We start from the raw sequence: 25,373 nt of genomic DNA, 5'->3' as shown, positions 1-25,373 counted from the left end.
AGAAATATTATATTTCTTACACAGGTGCAAAGATACTTATTACTGAATGCTATTCTATCATCCTAAACAAATAACTAGATTAGTCCAAGCTTTTTTGAGCAATGATATTTCTCACCATGATGACACTGGTATAAAATTTCATTTCTGGGTACACTGGCAGTGAGTTCCTTTGGGAACTGTCTTCTGGCATAAACTAGACTTTTATTTCCCCAGTACCAATAAATAGTGGAGGATCCTTGTGATGCATTAAGCCTTCCACAGCTTCACAGCAGACAGCAAGAATAGGAAACACATACTGAGTCTGTTCTACCTTAGCACAAAGCGGAAATATAGTCTCAGCCCTATGCAATTCCCTCTTGCTGCTTTAAAAATCTGATCTGAGGCTAATGTAAGAAAGGGCTTGGGTTTAGATTTACTGCTGTCATAAAGACCGTGTTCAGCAGTCTGCAGGAATACTGTATGCTGTTTACAGACATATGGCCAATAACAAGTGGGTGTGTGGGAGGGACAAATGAAGTATGTAACTGGGTCTTGGATGATAGCAGTGTTTCTGGCATGATCTGTATCTTCACAAGAAGATGCAGCAGTTCTCCACAGATGTGGGATTTCAGTGGATACCCCTGTTGAGTGATACAGATTCTGGTGCTGGGGCCACCTATTGAACATGGCTTCCACGTGTGTGATTTGCCTTGTACTGATGTAAGCTGCAGCCTTCACACCAACAACAAAGAAACCAACTAAATAACAGACCTCAGGAGTGAGTTTTATATCTTGATCCTTTACCTCTGGCCATGTCACGATACTTAGACAAATCTGTAAGTTTTGTTTTGGCAATAGCTCTCACCATCCTCTCCCTCAAAAGCCACAGAAGTAGAAGGACCATCTGGCTGGACAGTTAGTGGAAATTTTCCAGAGTATCGAGATTTTGCTGGCTACCATGAAACCATTGATAACAGCCATTTCAATCTCCTTTGTGAATCTGGAAGCACTCAAGAAAAGAGAATAAAACAGCATGACTGCTGCTTTCAATCAGAAAACTGAGAAGTTGAAAAGATTTTATTTTTTTTATAAAATTCTGTCTTTGTGCACACAAAATGGAACATTCTGGAATTACTTTGTTTTACCATCTAAAAAGTCTTTTATAGGTTTGTGAAGAGTCCATAAAAATCTCCTGCTTTATGATTGAGGTCATCAAATGTCAATGCTTACTTTTCTGAAAATATGGCTACAGCTGGAATGTAAAGGCTTGTTGAAAAGAAAAGGGAGATGAAGATACTCATTAACAAAATGCAGATAATGGTACTGTGACCATCTTCTGAACTATCTTCCATCTATGACAGGAAATTCTGTTGACCAAGTATTGCTTTATCTTTTACCTACAGGCAAGTTTTGTATTGTGTACAGTGAAAGACTTGATAATACAAATATCTATACTGACGAAACCTAACTCTTTTTTAATGAAGTTTGGGGAGGATGGAGGTGGACATGAATAGTGAGAGGATATTCATAATCATGAGGTGCAAGAACTTTCCCTGCTACTCAGCGCACAGCCACAAGAAGCACCTAAAAATAACTTTTAACTTCACAAATCCACAGTCCTGCAGTACACATTAATTTCTGCCAATAGACTGAAATTCCATGAGCAGTTGAACATGAGCAGACTTATTATTGAGAGCACAAGGTTGTCTTCCAGCAGCTTCCTGAAAACCATTTACAACAGTCTTCTAGACTAGAAAACTGAGCCTGGTGGGAGATCCAAGTACTTCTTTAAACTTAGCATTGACAACATATCCATTTGGGGAAGGGAAAACTTAAATTAGGTTGCTATAAATACTGCCAATCCCAGTGTCACAAGAGGAAGTTCAATCTTATCTTAGCCTGGTCCCAAACTCATGTTCTGAAAGTGAAATGATGAAACACCATGTTGTGGTTTGGTTTTTTTAATTAGCCATTCTGTCAGTCGCTCTGAGGGAAAGCTCAGCAGCATAAGAAAGCAGGAATCTTCTGTTAATATGCAGCAGCTGTTTGTAAGGGCTTGTTGAAATCACCATGAAACTTGAACTGCATTGGAGGCAAGACTGTGAAACAAAATAGCCTGTAATGAGCAGCTGTGCCTGAGGAGTTCAGTGTCAGTGTTTTTAAACTGCCAGCTCCTCACAGAGAGCTTTTTCCAGGCTCATGAATGGATTCTCTTGGTACAAGGGTCAGAGGAATTTTTAAAATTTTCTGAGTCAGAGGACTCATTTATCTCTTGATTTCTTGCTAACTCACCAGACTTTCAAGCACTGATAACATCCCTCTCACTGGTAAAGGACTGCAGCAGCCAACTCAGTAACTACCAGGGAGATAAGACTTGATATATTTTTAAAAATCTAGGATTGCTTACAATGCAAGTTAAGCCACCTTGTATTCCATTCCCTCTGCTACAAAGGACAGAGCCAAGAAATTCCCCAAATATTGCTTTTCCCATCGAGTTGAAAACAGGCAACCACAAACATCACAAAAGGATTGCCCGATTTGGAGCTTTTTTTTTTTTTTTTCTGGTTGCTGCTGCAAAAGATTCACACAGAATCACAGCACAAAGTATTTTTCAGAGGTTTTTAGATACGGGGTCAAGGCAAATAGGAAAGGTTTTAATCATAAACCATAACATTGGCTTTGTAGTACTGGCAAGAAATTCACTTTTAGAAAAGAATGGTCAAAATCTAAACTGGAGGAATGAAGAAAGGAGGTCAGAACTCCATAACAAAGTGTCTGCAGACACACAATGCACCCAGATCTCAGGAAAAGTCACCCAAGAGTAACTGTTGCACTCTGAACAGTAGATAGCTCTTTTGACACAGCTTCTCTCTTCTGTAGCTATTGGCACATATGGAGGAAGTGGAGATGCATAACCTATTTTTACATATATATATATATATATACATACATACATATATATATATATATATATATATATATATATATACATATATATATATATATATATATATATATATATGCACACAGAGAATATAAAGCCATCTATAGTGCTAAAAACAAATTTTTGCACAGAAAAAAAAGCCAAACATGTGAGCATGAAAGGCTGCACAGATTTTGCCATATTTGTAAAAGTGGCTTTAGCTGTGTTTGGGTAGGGCAAACTGGCAGGTTTGGGTCTAACCCCAATTTTGTGTGTTCAAGAGGATGACACTTAGATGGAATATGAACAAACTGCTGTAGGTCTGCACAGCCTCCATGACTCTAGCATTAATCCTCTACCCTTTTCCAGCTTGTAACTCAAAACTGCAGCTCGCGATTGGAGCAGAGAGCACAGAAACACTTGAGGGTGCATAGCTCTCTCCCTGCAACTCTCATAAGCTCCCTAGACTTTTTGTCCCTCCAGCCAGAAGGAAGGCAACCAACCGGACCTGCAGAACTCCTCAGAGAAGAGACTGGCCTGCTGTCTGCAGCCATGCTGGCAGTCTCACATCTGTCATTTGTCACAAGACATGCTGGGGCATGGGCTGGCTCACCACCATGAGAGCTGCATCTGCTCCTGGGTGGATTTATGGGAATATGTCACTTAGACAGGTCTATCAGAACACAGACTTGTTTCACCACAGAACCCAAAGCTAAAACAATCGTAATCAAATAATAATAGATAGCACATTTGTAAAGGAAAAGAGGGATATTTTTTCTTGACCAATTCAAGTCAAATCTGAGTTCATCCCTACAAAGTCAGGGAAGTCAGTGCAGTATGCTTTTAAACCATGACTTTTCTACTTTCTTGGTCATTTTGGTACTACATGAGGTTGAAAAGGGAGGGGAGAAAAGAGGAAACCTAAAGATGGGAGTTCATCTTTAGAAACCGTCAAGATCTTTTGAGTATAACTTAAGAGGTGTTTTCTCCATTTAGAAGATGTCTCACCGAACAATTCACAGCCTTTCACACTCAGTTCTTACAATATTGCACTTTTCTGCCAGTGTGGGTGTCTCAAACTCACATGGTACCAAACTGAGTTAATATGATAGCACAACATGAGGACCAACAGAAAGCGTTACATCTTTCACAAACCCCCAAAAAACCTCCACCCCCATCACTGCAGCTGCTCTGTTTCATCCCTTTGTGTTATTGGGTTTGCTAGAATAAGTAGTGCCAGAAGGAGATATGAAAGGGAAGGTTTCGGAGAAGACTGTGCAGCTGCCACATTCATTTTTGGGACTGGAGAACAGGCTCAAGAGGAATGGGGACAGGGAGTCACAGATCTCCACCAGTGGCATGTTATACTGGGATCAAGGCAGTCAACCAAGAAAAGGTTAAGAGTTTTCCATTTCCAATACTTTCTGCAGTTGTAATGTTCTGTTGAGAATATAATTTCATAACATGTGTTTTTTCTGCTTACTTCTAACTGAATATTTGAAAGAAATCAACTTTAATAGCCTGCCTGGTACATTACTATTTACAGTATGTTTTCCTGGTCCATAATCTAAAGTCCAGTTGGTGGAGAGATGATTATAAAAGGCAACCCATGATATATCATATTAAGAGTTCCATGAGTCATGAGCCTTATTTAAATTTAAAAATTAACTGAGACAAAGTGTTTTTTTAAAATGCTGTAGGATGCCAGGGCACTGTGAGGAGGGGACATTGCAATCTTCCGTGCTGCTTCTCAGGGTTTAGTTGCCTGTGTCTATGGTTTACTCTGCCACAGTGCACTCTTAGTTGGAATTCCTGCATTAACAGTTTTGTTGTGAGAAAGAGCTGTGTGATGACTATTGGAGCACCCCTCACCCTTTGGCTCACGAGATACATTAAAGGTCAGGGTATTGCTCCTTGCTTGAGCCATCATGCAGATACACATTTCCCTCTGCCTGCCTTTTTCAGGAGCTGGTCCCTGAAAGAATGAAAAAACTTTTGAACCAGAGGTTTTAGTATTAGCATCACAAACTTATCTGGAGGATGCACTAGGCTACTCTGCAGTTGATTTTCTGCTTTCCTTCAGGGATGCCCACCCCAGAACATCCTGAGCAGCTGCTCTCCTGCCCTCCCTGCCTATTTTCTTTCACAAGGCTAAGCCAGTGTGCCAGGGGCAGAAAGCAAGAAAGTCTGATGGGTTCCTTCAGAATTTGTTTGAGTGGGCGTGGCAGGTGGGGAAATCCACAAAGAACATATATATTTTCTCACTCACCCTGTAAAACTGCATGCCAGTCATCCTGTGCAGTCTGTTTGGTATCCCAGGGGTGCTCAAAAACAGAAATCAGGACATATTGGAAGATGTATAATTCACAAATTATATCTGCTTCTGGGAAGGGGTACTCCTTACATATTTGTTTAGCTCTGCTGCACTGCAGCCCCTGAGCATCAAATTATTGTAATTTCTGTTCTGTTTTCAGAACATGTCAGAAATCTCTGAAAACACTCACTGAAAAATGCTTGCAATCATTCCAGGGAATTAAGTGCTCATTTGGGACTTTGATTTCTTCAGCTTCTGAGGTTTTGTCTAGGAAAAAGGGTTAGGCTAATCTGGAGCACTTTCCAAGTGCTATTGATTTGGATCAGGCATTTGCTTCTTTGCTGTTCACTTTCACATAGCACAAGGGAAAAATCAAATGTTATCTGGGGACACAGGTTGTTTGTCCTTTTGTTGTGATATGAAGAAATAGTTATTTGCTGTATTGGAGGAATAGAAAACCCTCATTCCTCTTCTTTCACCCAACAGCTATATTAAGGTACTGGAAATTATTTCTTAAAAAATCTCCAAAAAGCTTTATAAATACATAATGTCACATCACCAATTGGTGGGACTTTATTAAGCAAGTTTCCATGTATCATTTTAGCATGTGAACTATATAGCAAAAAAACCTTTCCATAGTTTTTTCTTATTAAAAATGTGGCATTGTTTTATAATACACAAATTTCTTCAAGTTATTGGCATATAAATGAAGCTAGTCTGAGCTATCTCATCTTTCAAATTAAACCTTCTGTTTTACTCTAATTTCCACCAGGAAGAGAAATTTTGACCATGCAATGCTACATTTTCAAACAATGCAGCTCTTTATGTATAAGCAGTGAATTGTCCACTCACACTTGCATTGCAGAGGAAAATAGTTTTTAGGATTATACTAGTTTAATAGTACACATGTTACAATCTGGTTACATCACATATTTCAAAATTTTCACATATTTTGGGCAAGATTCTGTTTTCAAAATCTGATGTATTTGGAAAGGAATCCAGCTGCCAGCAACACTGGAGTCTGAGGTCTGTCACTACTGCACTTTATCTAGTGTTATTAAAAGCTGTCCTTAGTTTGGTAGTTTCTGTATTCCTTCCCACTCAATCATATCCATTTTCTTTAACAAAATCATCTCATCTACTGTCATACCATACTCTGCCCCAACTGACCTCCCTTCTTAGTGAATTGCTCTAAACAGCACCTACCACACTGCTGCAAAAATGAACCAAAACTACCTTTCCTCACCACTGCCATCAACTCTTTCACATGCTGTACTGAACACGACTGGCTACTAGTTATTACTTTTTCTTTGATAAGCAAAAGTTACTCTGTGGGTGTTTTTACAGCATCACAGTGACTACAGAGCAAGTGACTTTGGCATTGCTCCTGGCCCAAACCTTTGTAGCTAAAAAATTAGCTTCTTGAACATGTTTCCAAGTAGTCATGAGGATTTTCTGAGACTGCACATTTCAACATCATAGAAATTCAGAAACACAAGATCAGATCCATCAAAAAAATCCCCCAAAAGGCCAAAACCGCACCCAGAAAATCAGCATAATTTTTAATATTGCTAAGCACATTTGTTACATAGTCTACTCGAACACATTCTGAGAATCTGTGTTGCAATCTGAGGTTAATTGAGTGGCTGCAGAACTAAACCAAATATTATACCTCTACTACATTTAGGCATTTCCTTTCCTCACTTTATTAGTCCCAAAACTTTTATTAAAAGGCAAGATAAATAACATCTAGAATTAAAACTACTGATAAGTTTATTCAACATGCAAATAAAACAAAGCTGAATATAGCACAAAAAGTCTGAAGGAAACAAGCATTTAAGAAAGGCTTTCCCCTCCCTCAACCTATGCTTTTAAAAAAGGAGACAAATAAGAACCAAGGATCTTTTTATTGTTGTTTTGATGTTGTTGTTTGTGTATTTTTGTTTGGGTTTGGTTTTGTTTTTTGCTTCAAGTGCCTCATGCAGAACGTGCTTGCAGAGGCCAAACTACTGGGGCAATACTGAGGCATTTTTCCGTAACTTTCTACAGATTTAATTGATTATGCAGTGCCTCAGAACCTCTGAGAGTCTGTTCTTCTGGTCAGACATAGAATACATGTGGAAATACATGGCAAAAGGAGTCAGACACCTGTAAGCTTGTAGAGAAAGGATTTCTATGTGCAAATAAGGTAGATATATTTTTTTTCTTTGAAGATATACCTTTTAACTTTGAAATCTGCCACAATCAATTTCTTTCCACAACGGAAGAAAAAAAAATTAAAAAAGACCAAAAACAAACCAGAAAGAACAACAAAGGAAAAAGAAAAACAAAAACAAAAAACCAACTCAGATGCACTTTTTTCCATCCCTATATATCTTTGGCATACTCACTACTCTTCTCCTTTGTAATTATAATTTACTTTAATTATTTCTATCAAAAACTATTACTGCCTTTTAAGAACAAAATCCCCTAGGAGACAGGTAAAAGCAAGACCTATGTTGAGTTTCGTCATTTTAACAGGAAACAAGCCCAAGGCATAGGTCCTTATCATACACTTCTATATGAACAGCTTCCTGGTCTGCACTGTCAGTGCAGATTCAGCCTTTCCAGAGATTAATGCTGATCTTTTCCCAGTTCAGTTTCTAGTCAGTTCTGAAAAATTGTTTAGAATTTCTTATAGACCTCACAGATATTAAGACGTTAAAACTGAGGTGACTGATATCCAAACATTTGTCTATTCCTACACTAGACTGCTTACATCCAGAGTTAGGCTTAGAAGTCGTTACAAAGGAGAGTGTTTGAGATTGCTTAAAAAATCATCAGTAAGGCTATGAGCAAAAGTCAGATTTTATATTTAAGCGACAAAATACAACAAATTCATTAGCAAGATTCACTCTACTACTTACAGGACACCTAAGGCATGAGGGAAATCTAGGAACAACAAAACCAAACAACATCCGGGCAATAAAACAGAAATGTACTGGAACTTATCGGGGGGGGGGAGGGGGGGTGTGCGTGTTCAGGGGTCTGTGTATGGAGGGAGGGGTGTGGATGTCAAAAGACAGTGCAGGCAAGGATAAAAAGGAACATGGCCTAAAAGCTTAACAATATTCAAACTTAGCAGTACTTTAATTTAACTTATACCTTAAGCCTAGCAATTTAACACAGGAAAAACACTCAACTGATACCCAGCTTAGTTTATGACCTAATTTATAGCTTAACCTTAACAATCTAACAGAGGAATAACACTCAACAGCATTTAACCTAATTTGCAACTATTACTTCAAGGTCAAATTTAGCAATTCAACAGAAGGACACTTAGTAACACTTAGCTTCCCTTCTAACCTATGTTTAACAATTTAGAAAAAGAACAACACTTAGCAGCAGTTCAGTAACTTAACCTTACTTACAGGCCTAACTTACTTTGATATTCAAGGTACCTAAGACTCTAAAAAAACGTTATTTCCCTCAGATTTGTGGTAGCATATGCACAGGGGCATGTGTGAAAAGACAGAAATAGGCAGTGCAAGCAAGGTAACCTGTGAAAAATTCCCCTCAGAGGTCAGCGAAATTCTCATTCTGGATGCTTTTTCATCTCCCAGTAGGAGTAGGATCGGGCCTTGAGGAGTGAGGTATTGGCCCAGGACACGAGGAGTTTCGGCAGCTCTCCAGGTACAGCAAACCTGAGGGTTTTCTGGCTCTAAGAGGCATCCCACTCAGAGGGGTGGCCCACTGTGGTCCAGGAGAGCTCAAAGGGCCCCATTTTTGGACCGCTGTTTATAGGGTCACAAGAGAGTGGGCTTAAGTCACAACAATGTTTCATCACAGCCACGGTTTGGATCAGCACTTTCTTTGAATGTGTAAGAAGAGGAATTTTATGCCATTCAGGCCAGAGGAATATTTTCCAAGGGTTGTCAAAAGGTAAACAGGAGCTTGATAGCAATTCCTAGGAAAAGACAGTGTTTCTGATAAGCTTTGTAAGTGCTGAGCCCAGGTGCTGCTTTCGAGATCTAACAAGAATTTCTCAGATGGAGCTGCAGCCTGGAAAAGGCTGGGAGAGAATGAACCACCACAGAGGTATAAATACCAACACAGATGAACTTAGCACTGCAGGATATTTCCTGCAGTAAGGAATGTGTAAGAGTTGCTCAAATAGAAAGTATTTTTGGCACTGAGATTCAGTCATCATTGTTAAGACCAAATATATTTTGTTAGGTTCATGGGTCAGAGCAGGAAATCATCCTGCATCATCCTTTTAGTTTAAGGGTTCCAAAGAGTTTTCAATATTACATAATTCAGAGAATATTTTAAAATAAAAATAAAGAATGAAAGCAATGTATTCTTTAAAAACAAATTCACACTAGTGAACTAGAGACAGTCCACTTTAACTCCATGAAAAGAAAATTTCACCTCTTTTCTAAATACACTTCCCATTTGCATAAGAGTAAATATATTTTCTCTTTCAAGGTGGGACAAAACTAATGTGTGAACATTAGGTTTGAGTGAGATGATCTAGATAAGATTCTGGTGGCACTGAATCCAGGGACAACAAAGGTATTTAGACTGCAATGCTAGGAGCACCGTGCCTTTAGCTCTTGAACTCTCAGTGCTGGACTAGATGAAGTTGCAGCCATGAAGTGCACAGTCCTGCTGTGGTATAAACTATTGTGGGTAGAACACATTTTTGTAAAAACATCAGTTTTGCATAAGCAGGCTTTGGGCTAGTTTTATCCTGGCTAATAAATGAAACACAGTGTTTTGCTTGTTCCATTTTCTTTACCAAATCTGACAAGTTCTACAGAATTGTGGTCCCATGCCGTGCCCAATTCAGATTCTCATCCATGAGTGACTTGAGTTCATGCAGTCCCCATCCTGTTTTATGATTGTGGAAGCAGCAGTCAAAAATGGAAGAGACGTTTATAAGACAATGAACCTTACAAGTAAATTCTGTTCCATGTGTAGTACATACAAAGTAATTGGGAGATAAACAACTCTACCATCTTCATTAACTATCTCTCCATTGTTTTTTTGTTTTGAAATTACACCAGTTCTTTTTTCTCGAGCCTTCTGCTTTAACATTAGTTAATACAAGACTGTTATTTATACTGGGGGAAAACTAACCACAACTTCATGGCCTGGTACTGTTAAAGTCAATGTCTCAAATGCTGTCCCCCTCTGCCACAAGTGTTGAGATGCCTGCATTCAAGGTCAACTCTGCCATGGTGCAACCTTGAATGGAACTCCTCTCAAATAGAAAGAAGACTGAGCTGTGCAATGATTTGCTAACCATCTCTACCTTCCTGGCTTGAGAGCTGTGTGACAGCTCAGGCAGACCCTGGCCATCTTTGACCTGCTGATTTTTCTTCTGGCTGTGCCTGGACCATCCTCCTCAGTGGTGCAGCTGTGGTGGCCACAGATCCTTTGGCCATCCCTGATGTGATGTGTCGGCGCATGGGCTGAGGCAGGCATACTTCATACTGCATGCCAACCTCTTTAACATCCTCAACACTTTCTCCTGGCTCTTAAAAGAGTGTTAGCTCCCTGATGATATCTTAGACTTTTCAATCTCCTCTTTTACCCCAGAGTTAAGCAGTGGAGCTCATTTTCTTTCAGCTATTTTCAGCTTTGAGATTCTGTCCTTCCGTTGCTCTTGTTAACGTATGTTCCAGAAGTCTTAGGGGAGATTATCTCTTTTTATTAGAAGTTTTTGGAAAATTAACATTTCATACTACTTATAACAGTAGTAGTAGACTATGTGAAGGTAATTTTTTCTAGTTAGGGAGATAGTAAAATATATTTTCATGTAAACCTTTTCCTCTCTAATTGGAAACTGACAGTCACCTAGAGACAAGAATAATTACATGGTTCCCAGTTAATTTTTTTCAAACAGAACACTGAATTTCTGGATTTTTCCTACAGCGTACTGATTATTTATGACAGTTTTTAACCTCTGTGATGACAATTTGCCTTTGGATGTTATGGTACTCAACATACTGTAACTTCAGATATCATGAAGGCAAATATTAACTCCAGTACCTTAAATGTCTCTGTTTTCCCAGTACTGTAGTCTGAAAATGAGCACCATTCAAATCTCACAGCATAATTCAGCTCTAAGTAGCTCTTTTCACTTTTGAGTGTGCATTTAGTGCTTCTGGCAATTTTCTCACAATGCTTAAACATTTTTTTTTTCTGTTTTCCAATGTTTCATTATCATCTCTTACAGGGTTACTCCTCTTTCCATGGCAACCAAGTCATCAGTACCACTGATCTTGTCTCATAGAATAGTCAGTAGTCTCAAGCCTAGTCAGTACTTTAAAAGCAAGCTAAGCACTGCAGAAAGTGATACTAAGCAGCTTTTCCAAAGTATTCAGCACAGAATTGATTGCACCTCTATGACTTCTATGCTGCTTTTTATCACAGTAAATAACTCAATTGTGGAGCAGTTCTGTGAGCCAACTTTTATTTTTGTTTATTCAGTACATTATTAAAATTATTGTGCATTATTTTGGGAGAAATGGCTATGATACAGATACATTTTGATACTTCAGGGAACATGAGATAAAGAAAATTACCTTTCCCGTCCCTCCATTCAGGAAGGCAGGAGGTTAGGTGGGTGATGCAGGACTCTCAGACCAAAAGATATTTTTCCTTTTTTTTTTTTTTTTTTTTTTTTTTTTTTTTTTTAATTTATCTTGGACCACACTATTATTTTATCCCATAGGAGCTGAATTTCCTTTAAAGCTCACCATAAGGCACAGGTGCAGCAGCACTGAAATTTAGGACCCAACACTCAAGTGCTGAAATTGTAATGTTCATCCTCATGGCTCAATAGTCATACAGGGATTGTAGGAACATATGAGAAATGTCATCTTGAACTTTGTGCATAACAATAAAATGGACATATCAGAAATACGCCCGCACCCAAAATAAAAAGATATTCATTTTTCCATTCACATCTTCAAAGAAGGAAGGGAAGCACAGAAGGAGCTAGAGGTCCCAGGGACCATGATGCTTATTTAAAAGGAATACTGATGCCTTCTCAACACCTACTCTTGTAACCTTACAGTCTTCAACCCATTCAGATCTTCACTTGTGCAAGCTGGCTCTGCAGACATGAGTTAAGGTCTTGAAAACTAATCCAGTGCGCTCCTGAAGGACTTTGGCCATCCGTTTGCACTGGACACTTGCCTGAGAGGACTTGTATTGGCCATAAGGTGCAGACAGCTGGAGATGACAGTTCCTCAAGTTGCAGCTGATTCCAAGTCACTTTCCTCTTTGCTCAGCTTCCCTTCTGCCTCATACACTTCCTATCCCTGACACTGTCTAGCCAAGTAACAGGCTAACTTAAATTTTACTTCACTTTAAATTTGTTGTTTCAAAAGGCATATGTGATGAAAAATGTTTTTCCGTGCCCTGGCTGTGTCATCTAGTTTAATCTATTAGTTTAAGACCATACTTCTATTCCCATATAATTCTTTCCACCCTATCCATGCCACCACTTTTTGTGATTAATTTCACAAATCTCAGAAAGAAGTTGTCTTCCTATTTAAAGTGCTCACATAGAGTCTAGTAGGGTTTTTCCACAATTCTTACAGCCCTTTTTTTTCAAGTGTAGACTTGAACTCTTTCTTAGGGAGATGTTTAGAAGCATCACCTTGATGACCTAGTGCGCCAATGTTTCCTTTGCTTATGACACCAGCCCACAAACCATCACAAGGTCCTGTTATGAAACTCTGTAACTCTCACCTTGCCTACTAACACAGCAGCTTGAACACTGATCTTATTCAATATCACATCCCATAGCTTTGTTATAAAAACCTCTTGTTGTTTTGTTGCTACCTGGAACTCAGGATCTGGATTCATAAAGACTCCATGTCTTGACCAATGTGTAGGACAACACTGTAGAGAAACAGATTCCTGATGAATTGTTGGTATTACTGTAGAACAAGATTTCTTTAAGGTTTTTTTTAAATCCATAAGCAATAGAAAAATGCTCATGAATATCCATTAAGATCTTCAGGATTGTCTTGGGTTTTGTAAGCAAAAAAGAAAAAAAATTGTTTATTCTATTCCATCTATTGAAACCCGGTTGGGGAGATTTTTTCTTTATCTGTTGTAACTCCAGAAGGGAGGGGGTAACTGCCTTCTCTGATAACAAGCCAGCTGTTAAAAACCAGGTGGAGCAGTGTTGCTTAACTCTGCTCAGTGGAGCAGTGTTTCTTATCTGTGCTCACCCTCCAGTTCCCTCCTTGGGGATATCTTTTGTTAATGGGCCATTAAAGCTCACCAATGACATGACACATTACATAATCCCATTGTGAGATGCTCTACCCAGGGAAGAGAAGCCAAACCATTTCCATCTAGATAAAAGGAGCCACAGGTGTCTCCAGTCATTGAGTTTTCCACTGGATTCCTGGAGGAAGACCAAACCCATCTCACCATTACTGGGCCCTTTTTCTATGGGACCATCTCTACTCCAACAGAACCACATCTGCCACTTCAGGAGGGCTTACTCTGGACTGTTTCCAACACCCTGACCAACAGGGCATCTGGTTGTATTTCTGACTCTCTCAGGGTTTTCTAGGATTTCTTGGTTTTTCGTTTGCTTGCTTATTCTTCTGTACTACAACATTTTTATTTTTATATCTGTAGTAAAGAACTGCTATATGTATTTGCAAAATCTTTCCTGACAGCCTTTTAATTGAAAATTTATAATAATTTGGAAAGGGGGGGGGGGGCGGGTCTTACATTCCAAGGGAGATTCCAGTCTTCCCTGGCAGATACCTATCTAAACCAAGACAAGGACACTTACCTTTGGCTACATAAAAAGATTACACTCTGAGAACATGTAAACATCTAAGAAAGGGAAATAAACAAAATTACTGAGCTAAGAAGTCTTCACCACATAGAAAAAAGGAGTGCAAAGGAGGATGAGACATAAAAGTATTTTATTTACTTTTTTAAAACAATTGGGCCTTCATTCTTCATTCTCACATATAAATTACAGGAAGTTCTAGTGAGAGATCAATGAAGAAAGTGTTCTGTTGTTTGTCTCAATTTTTGATGTATTTAGTCAAATCACATATCTGTAAAAACTGGGAAGGTAGAAAATAAGAATTTCAAAATAGTAAGGCTCTTTCTGGACAGTTCTGGAAAGCTTAATAGGCTGGCGGCCAATAAATAGTGGAGGAAGAAGAAATTCTGTAAATTAAAAAGATTACAGGCATGAAATTGTTTTCCTTGCTACTCATAATAAGAACACTTTTCTGGATAAGGTGCAGGAAAAAGATGTTGAAAAGTCAGGAGAACCTGAGCAGTTAAGCAGCTAAAAGATGTATTGTGCCAGCAGTGGTAAACTGCAAATGTACGCACATGGAAGGCCATGGGTATTATAAAAGGAGCAGTACAGTTTGCATTTCTATACAGAGGAAAGGGAAGTCACAAATTCCAACTAAGCAGATTTACTATGGCTCTATGCAAAACAGAGCATTTATTTCTAGGATATTGCCTTATATGGAAATAGAGGCAAATTGGAGTGAATAAGAAAGAAAAACCAAAGGACAGGTTTAACAAGAATTTTAGACAAAGTTGATCTTCCAGTAAAATGAGAAAGAGCTGCTGGTCCTGAAATATCTATGTCTGATAATGCAGCTGTTGAGACAGGGTGCAGGCTTCAGAATCAGCCACACTGCTGAAAAAAGCACATTTCTCTAGCATTTTCCTTCCACACTTTTAAAAAGAGAACTATTGTAACAAAACTGAGAAGCACCCAAATTTCTGTTCTGCACTGTCATGTCCTTGGCAGCTGCTACACCGAAGGGTTTAGGACTCGGTGCTCAGGGGAGCAGAGAGGAGGAAAAACCCAACCCTCATCTATCTTTTCCCCCAGGTTGAGTCTCATGCTCAGGCCTGAGCCACCTGTTCCTCTGTTCTCTCCTCCTCCGTATCCTCTCTCATTCATGTGGACTCCTCCTCATAATTTTAGCTGCTGTCAGCATCCTCTTCAGCATTTCAGTTTTCAACCTACTTCTCACATTGCAGGGAGTCCTACGTATGAAACACTCGTACATGTCTAAAATCTTGTAGCTCCTTTTTTGGAACCCCTTGTTTACTAGAAATTCTCAATCTGTCCACAAATTAGTTGTGTTCTCTCTGTTCCTTCATGCCAGGTGTGTGCAATGTGATCAGAGCCAACAAACTGGGCCCCTCCAGTGGCTGCAGCCAGGCAGAGCTCAGGTCTGGGATGAGGAGTAAGGGAAGCATCCAGCTGCTTGGAGTAGGGAATATGTGGAAAGGTACATACAGAAAACTCAGGGAAGGTCTGAGACCTGCAGAGATTGCAAGATTAAGGATGGAGAAGAGTCCTGTGCTGCTCCAAGGCTCCAGCATCTCTGAAAGGATGGCTCAAACCTACATGGTTGGTGTACATCTCTCAATGATGGCCCAGCCTACATCATTCAGCATTGTGTCTCTCCCTCGGGACATACTGTACTACTACTATTAATTTTGAGAAACTGAGAAGACTGTAGCTGATTTCTAGCACTGGGTGACCTATGTAAAAATTATCATGCTTCTGTGTATCATTGATATGCAGAAATTTCCCTTCAAATAAGAGGGGATTCCCTTATTTATTATTTTTCTTTATATAATGAAGCATTGGACCACAGTAGTGACAACTGATGGTGGGCACACCCCAAGTCATACAGTAGTGAAAGAGGAATGTGTTATCCTGTGTTTGCATTTAAATTTAGGTTGCACAGAGCACTACCTAAACTACTTAAGCACTACTACTAAAAAAAATTCTACTACTAGGATAGTAAACTAAATTGCTTTTAAAATATTTGTCCTGAAGTTACTGTTATCTTTTGATATGTTTTTTCCAGGACCTGGCCTTTGGTGTACTCAATAGGTCATACTATAAATTGGGAAAAAATGGAAAGGGCTTAGGAAGTCTGTTGCTACATAATCAGCATTCTGTTGCTTGTTTGATGTCACCAGAGAATTCAAAGAAATCCTTTATACAAGAGGAAGTCATTAGAGAAAAAGGCAACAATCATTATATTTTGCATTCTAAGTTACTTGACAAAATGTCCAGAGAAGAAACCTTTCCTTTTTTAAAATGAAAAATCCTGAAAGAAGTAGGCGAATCTGAAGCCGAAAAGAGAGTAAATGGGTATGACCAATTAAGCCCCAGGTAAAGCTGCGAGTAATGCCCCCAACATTTTTAAAGGAGAGACTGAGAGAGAGATTGTTATCCTAGAAGTCAATTTGTGAGCTAATGCCAGCCTCAGAAAGACCCGTCTGGATACCCAACAAGACTTGTCTTGAAAGACTGGCATGAAAATATTCCACATACATTTTCAGCAGCAGGCTAAATGCCGTAAGGACTCTTTCAGATTTTTTTTTTCTGGGGTTATTTCTATTGGGAAAATAACTATGCCACTTCCATGCTGAAAGCCTCTGCGATGGCAGCCTTTTAGCAGTCTGCTGTTAAAGCTTATCCTTGTACTTAACAGAAGTTCACCGCATAGCTTCTTCATTTCCTCTTCAAGACTATGTCACATCTGCAACTATTTTTTGTAAAGGAGTCCCCAAAATCTTGTTTCTACTCCATCTAAGGACAATTTCTAGTTCACAGGCATAGCTACTTGTTACCTGATGGAAAGCATGAGCTCCACTGCCTGCTGACTGAGCCCTGTCTCCTACAGAGTCTTATCTCAGCAGACTGAGGGGCACAGGCTGGCACAGCACAGCAAGACGCGGCACTTGGACCACAAGCTCCATGCATGTGATCATAATCCCTCAAAATATTCAGGTGACTGTCTATGGAGATTGTTTACTCCTGATCCAGTATTCTCTGTATTCAAATGAGAAACTCAAAGTCCTCCAACATGTATTTTAGATTACAAAGGATAGCTGTGTTATTATAGCAGGTTCAAGAACAAGTATGGGAGTCTTGAAAAGCCTCAATTATCAAACATCCTCTTTAAAGAATTTTTATCCAGGCAAGCACTAAGCCTCTCCTAATCTTACAGCACATGATATTTTGATTATCCTATCTACCCTGGTAGGGTAAATAGCTAGGAAAGAGCAAAAAGTGTTTTATTCTCTGTTAGGTCAAAGGAATGTATTTTCCAAAAATCTTCATTCACACATTTATTTATTAAACAAACCATATCCTCCTACTCAGACAACAGATAAAAAAATTAGGATTTCTTTTTCTTTTAAATTTGAAATAATAGGGGAATAAAGGACATCTTTTTCTTAACTACTTTGTTCTCAGAAGTTATAACTATAAATCAAGTTTCAATACCTCTCAGACTTTTCTGCTCTAGGATTCAAACAATAATTCAATATATCAAGAGAGAAGTTTTATAAAGATACTGGAGACTCAAAATTAAGTCCTTTTACCCACTTCAGACAAACAAACAAAAATGTCAAGAATGTTTGAGAAGTATCTCACTCAAACACTGAAAACCTGAGAGCTGTGGATGTTAATCATATTTAACCAGGTGCTTCTAGAATTCAGCACATCCATTAACCAAAACTACTAGAAGTTAAGAACTATTTAAAATAGACATAAGGCAGATAAGGTTCTGAATCTCAAATTTGCATAATTTTCATCAGAAAGGAATTTTGGTTTTTTTCTCCACAGTATCATAGTGGAGGCCTAAATGTAACATTACAGAAGTGTATGAGGTCATATCCTCAGCCAGAATACTTAAGTGTGAAACAGCTGTACTGAACAATTCTTTACTCTAGATGTAAAAAAAGGCTTTTCACTTACAGTGGTAAAATAAAGGGCACTAATTATCATTTTTAGCCATTCACTCAAACAGAAGTGTGTTTGTACTTTGATAGGACTCTAGATACTCATGCACTGCTGAAAATTGCTGTCATGGACTAGTCCTTGCATTTGCCCTGATTTTTCCTCATAGATGTGCGATAAGGAACAAAGCAAAGTCTAGTCTCTGTGATTAATTAGGGCTTACTCAGCAGTGTTTTCACTCATGAGCAGCTGTATCCTGGCCCTTTCTGCCTCTTCTGGTTGCAAGCAATTACTTACATACATAAGTGCTTGACTTTCATCCCTTCAACCCAGAAATATATATGCCATTAAGAAAGACCATGGTGATATTTATATATATATATATATATATATGGATAGAAATAAATAGAAAAAGTAAAATAAGGGAAATTCAAGTAGTTTCTTGGTACCCTATTTATCAGAGTAGACTACAACAGGTGATACATTTCTGGTGATACTACAGGTATTTGAAGGGCATAACTGTTCATGTAGAAGCTGTTGAGGACTGATTTGAATTAACCAAAAAACAACCACGGGTAAGATACTACAAATAAATTTCAAGACTCTATCTTATATGCAGAAACTGAAATCAAACTCCACATTTTTACTCAGAATTAATTTCTAACCTAATTTTTAGAACAGTTGAACCAATTATTTATCATAATTAAAAAAGAAGTCTTGAGATTGATCGTATTACTTTATGCTCAGGAAATTTAAAAGCAATATTGTGGATGATAACAAATTCAGTTCTGAAGAAAGATTGTCTGAAAATCTTCATAATGGAATCTTCTTTAAAAATCACCTGCAGAATAAAAATATTTAGTGTAGAAAAAGCCCTGTTGTCCTTCGTTAGTCATTGAGAGAGGAGAAGAAATAAAGGATGAACCAGATATTGACAGAATATTTTTTTTGAATACTTTTTCTTATATTACTAAAATCTACTATTTCAACTTAGCTGTGCACTTGATGAGAGGAAGTGCTTTAATGTATGTCTGTATCCTGCCAAGTCACAGCTGGTAGCAGAGAGGCACAGTGCTCCACTCTGCTGTGCCAGTGGAAAGTTGCAGTGTGAGCAGGTAGCACTCTCCTTGTCTGAATGAGAAGTGAGAAAGAGCCTTGCAGTCTGAGCTTCACCATCCTGGATGGTGTTACTGAGTGATTTCCATTAGACAGACATGGTCTGCTGGACATTTTGCACTGGGTTTGCTCTAATTCCAAAATGAGAATGGTTTCAAGGTACTTCCCAAATAAATCCTATTCAAAAAGTTATACTTGTCATGGCGACATACCCTACTGTTCTTCATAAAATTGCTGTTCATTTTGCTGTAAAAAGCTCAGTTCAAAGAAGTTAAGAAGACAGAGCTTTCATTTGTGAACTTTTTCTTTGAGGGAGATAAGGCTTACAGTGTTTCACTTGTTCACTGATGCTTCATTAGGATTTTGGATATCCTAAATATCACATCACTTTTTTCACTTCAAGGACAGTGAATTTTTCTAGTTGTGGTAACTATAAGAAATCTGACTTTCATCTTTTTCCATTTCTTTCTCTCTTTCTCACTTGAGGGACCCTAATAAATTCTGTTACCAAAAAAATCCTTGTTTCTCCCTTTAGGTACTTCAGATAACTCTTCCTTTGTAGGGGATACTAAAACCCACTGTGGCATCAGTGGGATTCCCAGTCTCCTGATGGAGGCTGTGCTGCCAAGACAAGGTAGAACAGCAGTAGCTGCAGCAAGTCAGACCTGACCTATAATGGAGGTGTCATATCTGTGCTTTGTATTGAGCAGGGTACCAAAACCACACCAAAAAACGAGCCAAATTTGGCAAAGATATGTATCACTTGATTTCTGTTCAAAGAAAGGATCTCCTTTAACGGTTACAAAACATAGCAAACCATGTTATATGTATATCTAATAGTCCAGGTTGTCAAATGACACAAGTGAACATGTGACACTTGTCACAGTGGAACAATGTTCCAACAAGTTCTGAGCTTTCTGATTTCTGACCAGTTAGCCTCTTTCTAAGGCGAGTATTGTCGCAGGGGCATCTGGTTCTTTATCCATTTTGGTGTCAAGCACATTATGACTGGAAAGAATAGATTTGAAAGGGAATGGAACCTCTTTATATGATTAGGAAATTGTGCTTGAACTCACTTTGTGTCATCTCGATCCTGGATGCCTCTGGTGCATTTCCACTGGTGTTTCGTAATTTTTTGTAAGTGCTCAGGTATCATTTTAATTGTTACTCTATAACTTCCTAAGAAGATACATGGAGGAACAGATTATCTGTATGTTTTATTTTATAATTCACCGTTTGATTCTGTCCAACAGATGTCAAGCTGATTTTTTGCCATTTTGTTTTTATATATATTTTTAATATATATTTGTAGCTTGGTGTTCTATTATTGTATAGCCACATAGATTCATAACTTGTATTTCACCTACTCTGTTAGACAGAAAGGCAAATCACGTTCCTAAAGCCTCGAATACTAATCTTGCTTCCTCTGAGAACCAAGGTTAAAACATCTTCTCGAGACACTTTTTCATAAACAAAGTAAAGTTATTGTCTAAAGGGAGAGTTTTAGAAAAGAGTCGAACAAAAGGGGAATTACCTCATCACTTGTGTCTCTAATTGGGGATTCTTGTCAGATATGGTAATTTGCTGAACATATAAAGTTGTGTCTGCTTTATGTTACGGTGTGCATCTTTGATGCATTTCGGTGTATATTTCGGCGTATTGTGCACCATAATTATCCTTTATAAAGATAACTGCATTTTATCACCTGGCTGTGTCTGGCTCCTTGATTTTAGGACTGGGAAAAACCATCACAACCACATTTACACTGAAACTATTTCAAAAGTTTTTCAGTAAATCTAACATTATAATATGAATAGTTAGATGTTATTACATACTTTTCTGAATGTGACTAGTGAAATGAATTACAAAAAGAATAATTGTCTATAATTTTTCTCAGAGATCAAACAGTAATAATGTTTCATTTTATCCAGAAATTATAATGTGCAACATATTTATCCCCAGCATATAGTTGTGGTTTGGGTTTTATTAATATAAATGTATCACAAAAAATAGCACATTAAATATGCCTAATGTACATGTTCATTATTTTTCCAAAGAAATCATCCAGCTGAATCACTGCTGAGTCAAAGTATAACCACTACCTCTAAAAATACAGAGGCATTCAAGTAAGTTATATATAGGACAACCACTTTTGAATTATAACTATCAAACTTTTATAAAAGATAACACATGAAAATAGTGAATATTCACTAGGAAATTATAGAAATTACCATGGAACTGGGTAAAAGGTTTGCTTTAAAATAAAATTCTCTAGGTTTTGTATTTAAGAATCTAGAACTTTGGTAATTCTTCATGCCCACTTTTTGTTTCAAACATCACTGAGTAGGCTTTGGTGCACTGCAGCCAAACAGTTGGGATAATAACACCAAAATATACACAGTCTCTGCCTTAGTTCTGCTATGCATAATGTGGGTTGAGCTCTGCTTACTAATGTCAAACTTCCTCAGTGAAATGTAAAAATCATTTTAGTGGAAAATTCCTATATTATGCAATATACCTATCCACTTTAAATGTTGTTCTAACACACAGCTACTTTTATTAGGTAATTTTTAATTTGAACTTCAATATTATATAGGAACTCAACTATGGATTAGACCCCACCACAATTGCCACTGATAACCATAGACGCAAAAAAGAATCTCTGCCCCAAGGAATTTTAAAGATAAGGGTTTTTTCAGTATTGTCATGGGCAAAGTTGCCAGATTACCTCTATCTGTTTATCTGAGAAATTCTTAGCTTGCAAAAATGGACATGAAATTAGAACACTCTAGCAAAATGTAATTCAAAAATATTAGCTCAAATGACAAAGGGTATAGGGGTATCAGACGTACAAGGAATAGCTCACGACAATTTATCACCTTGAATGTGGAATGCAGTCCCAAGAAAAATGGCAGATCTTCAAAATCAAAAAATCCCAGAATACTTGATAACAAACTGTGCAGAGCCAGGTACAGATGCAAAAGGTGTTCTCCAGTTTTGTAGGTAAATTTCATCTCTGGAGTCTTGATTTTTCTATTTTTTATTTACGTTAATACTTATGGTAATATTTATGGTAATTTCAATTCATCAGCAAAAACAGTGCACATAAGCCAGTAAATTCAAAGTCCTACTTATACACACAGAATGACTGAGAGTTCCATGGTCTCTTTCCCAAAGAAAGATGTTAACATTGTAGAAAAACTATAAATGCATATACACCCTGCAATTAAACTATGACATATAGAAGAATATGTACCAGCTCTAGACTGTGTACAGTGATAAGTCATACAGATGAAATATTGGTTTAAGGAACTAAGAATTTCAGAGGCATAGCTTGAAGCTTAGAGACCCTATTCAAATGTCAAGGCATGATTGTTTCTTGGGTTTGTCAGATAATATTTCTTAGGGAAGTACAAAGAGAACAGAGATTCTTGGATAAAACCTTTCTCTTGAGTTTTGAAAGGTATTTAGAAATTAAGGACTGTCCTTGTTTATTTTTGAAAAAAAATATCAATATGACTATTAACTCATTAGCATTATATATGTAATCTTTGTCATGACTCTCAAAGGTTTTCCATGGGCATTTCATCCAATAGACAGAAGTACTTTTACAAACCCTTTTTTTTCAGCAACAGAAGGGGTCCAGAAATTCAGTAAAAGAAAGTGACTGCTAATTCTGCACTTGTGTGCATAGAGTTAGGACTTCTCTATGTTGCAGATGGAGATCAAGAAGAAAAGCATTATTAAAGGAAATGACCCACAGAACATCTACCTTGCACAGATCACAGTTCCTGGCTCTATGCATGCAGTCCTTTTGTGACACTTATGGAGTTTATGTGCTATATTTGGATGAAGACTGTAAACTTAAAAAAAAAATCCAACAACCTAACAATACAATGAGGTATAGCAAAACACACTATTGATAACTTAAATACGATTCTCTGAGAAATCTGATGCCTTGATGCCTACATATATACTTGCTATATATTATGTCCATACAGATGACTATTCTGTGCATTTCAAAATTGCTAAATTTGTTTTTAACAACTAGAGGCAGATTGATTTCAGACAAGTTATTATTTAAAAACACGATGAATTAAAAAAACCAGCAAAGCTGAGTTTTGTGTGGTGACTTTGAGGAAGAGAAGTTAAGAGGGTCGTACAACTTTTGAATTTTGCAGATGTCATAATTAATTTAGTTAGCTCTTTGGGCTGCATTTTTAAACACAATCTTATATGATCAAAAGGTACATTATTTCAGACTGTTGTTTTTGTCAAGACCTCCCCCAACACTGCATGCCATGAAGCAATTTCATTAATGTTAGTAAGAATCATCAATTTGGAAATACTCCAACAGGGAGTAAATTAGTCCACTAAGATTCATTTATTGTTGTAAGTGAATGAAATATTTATTAGCATTAGCAGATGTGATACTTACACAAGAAAGGAACAACAGAGAACATCAAGTCATTAGATTCCATTAAAAAAAGAAACGAGCTTGAACTGAAAAATCTGTCATTTAAAAATCTAAATATTAGTAATGTCTAATTGCCAGACTTTGGGTTCAGTTTTTTATAAGGGACTGTTTTAGCAAGGCTTTGTTATATATTTTGATTCAAAGAATTGACCATGCTTTACACTGCGGCGATGACCTGAAAAACAGGTAGGGATAAGGACAGTAATGTTTATGTGTCTTGGCTTGTAGTACAGGATGTGCACAAAGTATTCTATCACAATCTTCATGAACTGTTGAATCCAATTGTTGGAGCAGTGTTTTCCCAAGCCCCCTCCCTCTGGGCTATCTTCTGCTAACGGCCCATCAAATGCCTTGCCCATGACTCATAGACAACCCACTCTGGGAGCTCTCTCTGTTTACTGGGCCATCAAAGACCCACTGCATGACTCATCATCCCATTGTGAGATGCTCTGCCCAGGGAGAGGAACCAGGCATTCTCACCTGAATATAATCTGGGATTTAGGACAGTACAAGCAGCCCTTACCCACTGGATTCCCAGAGGACCAGAGCTACTAGGCCTTTCTACAAAATCACTGCTTCAAGAAGACCACCTCATCTAGACTTCTTCCATCACCCTACTCAAGTTGTATTCTGACTCTGTCAGTGGTCTTTTGTATTACTGTATTTATTTTATTTTATTTTATTTTATTTTATTTTATTTTATTTTATTTTATTTTATTTTATTTTATTTTATTTTATTTTATTTTATTTTATTTTATTTTATTTTATTTTATTTTATTTTATTTTATTTTATTTTATTTTATTTTATTTTACTTTTTTTGCCTTTCTTCTTATTAAATTGTTTTTCTGACTTGGAGCCTCTCATTTGTTTTGCTTTCAAACCTATGAAAAGGTTTTGCTTTCAAGTCTATGTCTATTCCTATGGATGTCATTGAGGTCATGCCTACTAGAAAGGTCATGGCTGCATTGTGACATACTTGTTGTTACCTTTCAGCCTCCACAAGATTTGGGACTGTTCGCCTAAGGCTTCAGACTGGTGAAATAACTTGGTAGCAGTTTAAATTATACCTATAGTTCCCAGTGAATTTTTTGATTCGGATCTCATATTTGTGAAGCACTCTGATACAATCACAGATTTAAAATATTTCTACATATCTTATTGAAGTTTCAAGAAAGTATCAAAGATAGATACACTAGATAATATTTCTAACTTCTAGCTGAGTTGTCTAACAGTGAGGGTGTTGTCTGGGGATGCCCCAGGCCTACATATCATTTTGAGGTTTGCAGGGGATAAATTTCAGTCTCTGGGCACAGTCATATTGCCACAGCCTGGTCATCTAGCCTGCTGCTTTTGCAAAGTTATGGCTGGACAATATATGATTAAAAAAATGCATCAATCTACTGGTATCTTCATTAATTCCTTGGAAATTTTCTCTCCTAGTGTTTATTCAGAGTTAGTTTTGTACCCTTGTTAGAGCAAGGTCATTTAATACAAGGCAGAGAGCAGAATATGTTTTTCCTTAATTAAATATTTACTACTAACATCTGTGACTATGGTATGACTCCTGTTGTGTCTTCTTTTAAGTCTACCTCACAAATAATACCTTCAGTTTGGCTCAGTAAATTGCAGCCAATTTCTACAGCAATTGAAATAGTTGTATAACTAAAATCCAATGTTCACCTATTTCTTCAAAGATGTTTTGCATTTGGGTTCAGAATCAGACTCCTGAAGAATAAAGAGGACGTTCTTTGCAAAGGTAACCAGTTGATTGTTTTTACTGGCTTTTCTCAAATG

This window comes from Chamaea fasciata, unplaced genomic scaffold (genome assembly GCF_029207755.1).
Source record: "Chamaea fasciata isolate MVZ Bird 193981 ecotype frontalis unplaced genomic scaffold, bChaFas1.0.hap1 SCAF_4, whole genome shotgun sequence".
NCBI lineage: Eukaryota > Metazoa > Chordata > Aves > Passeriformes > Sylviidae > Chamaea > Chamaea fasciata.
This window is presented reverse-complemented; position numbering follows the sequence as displayed.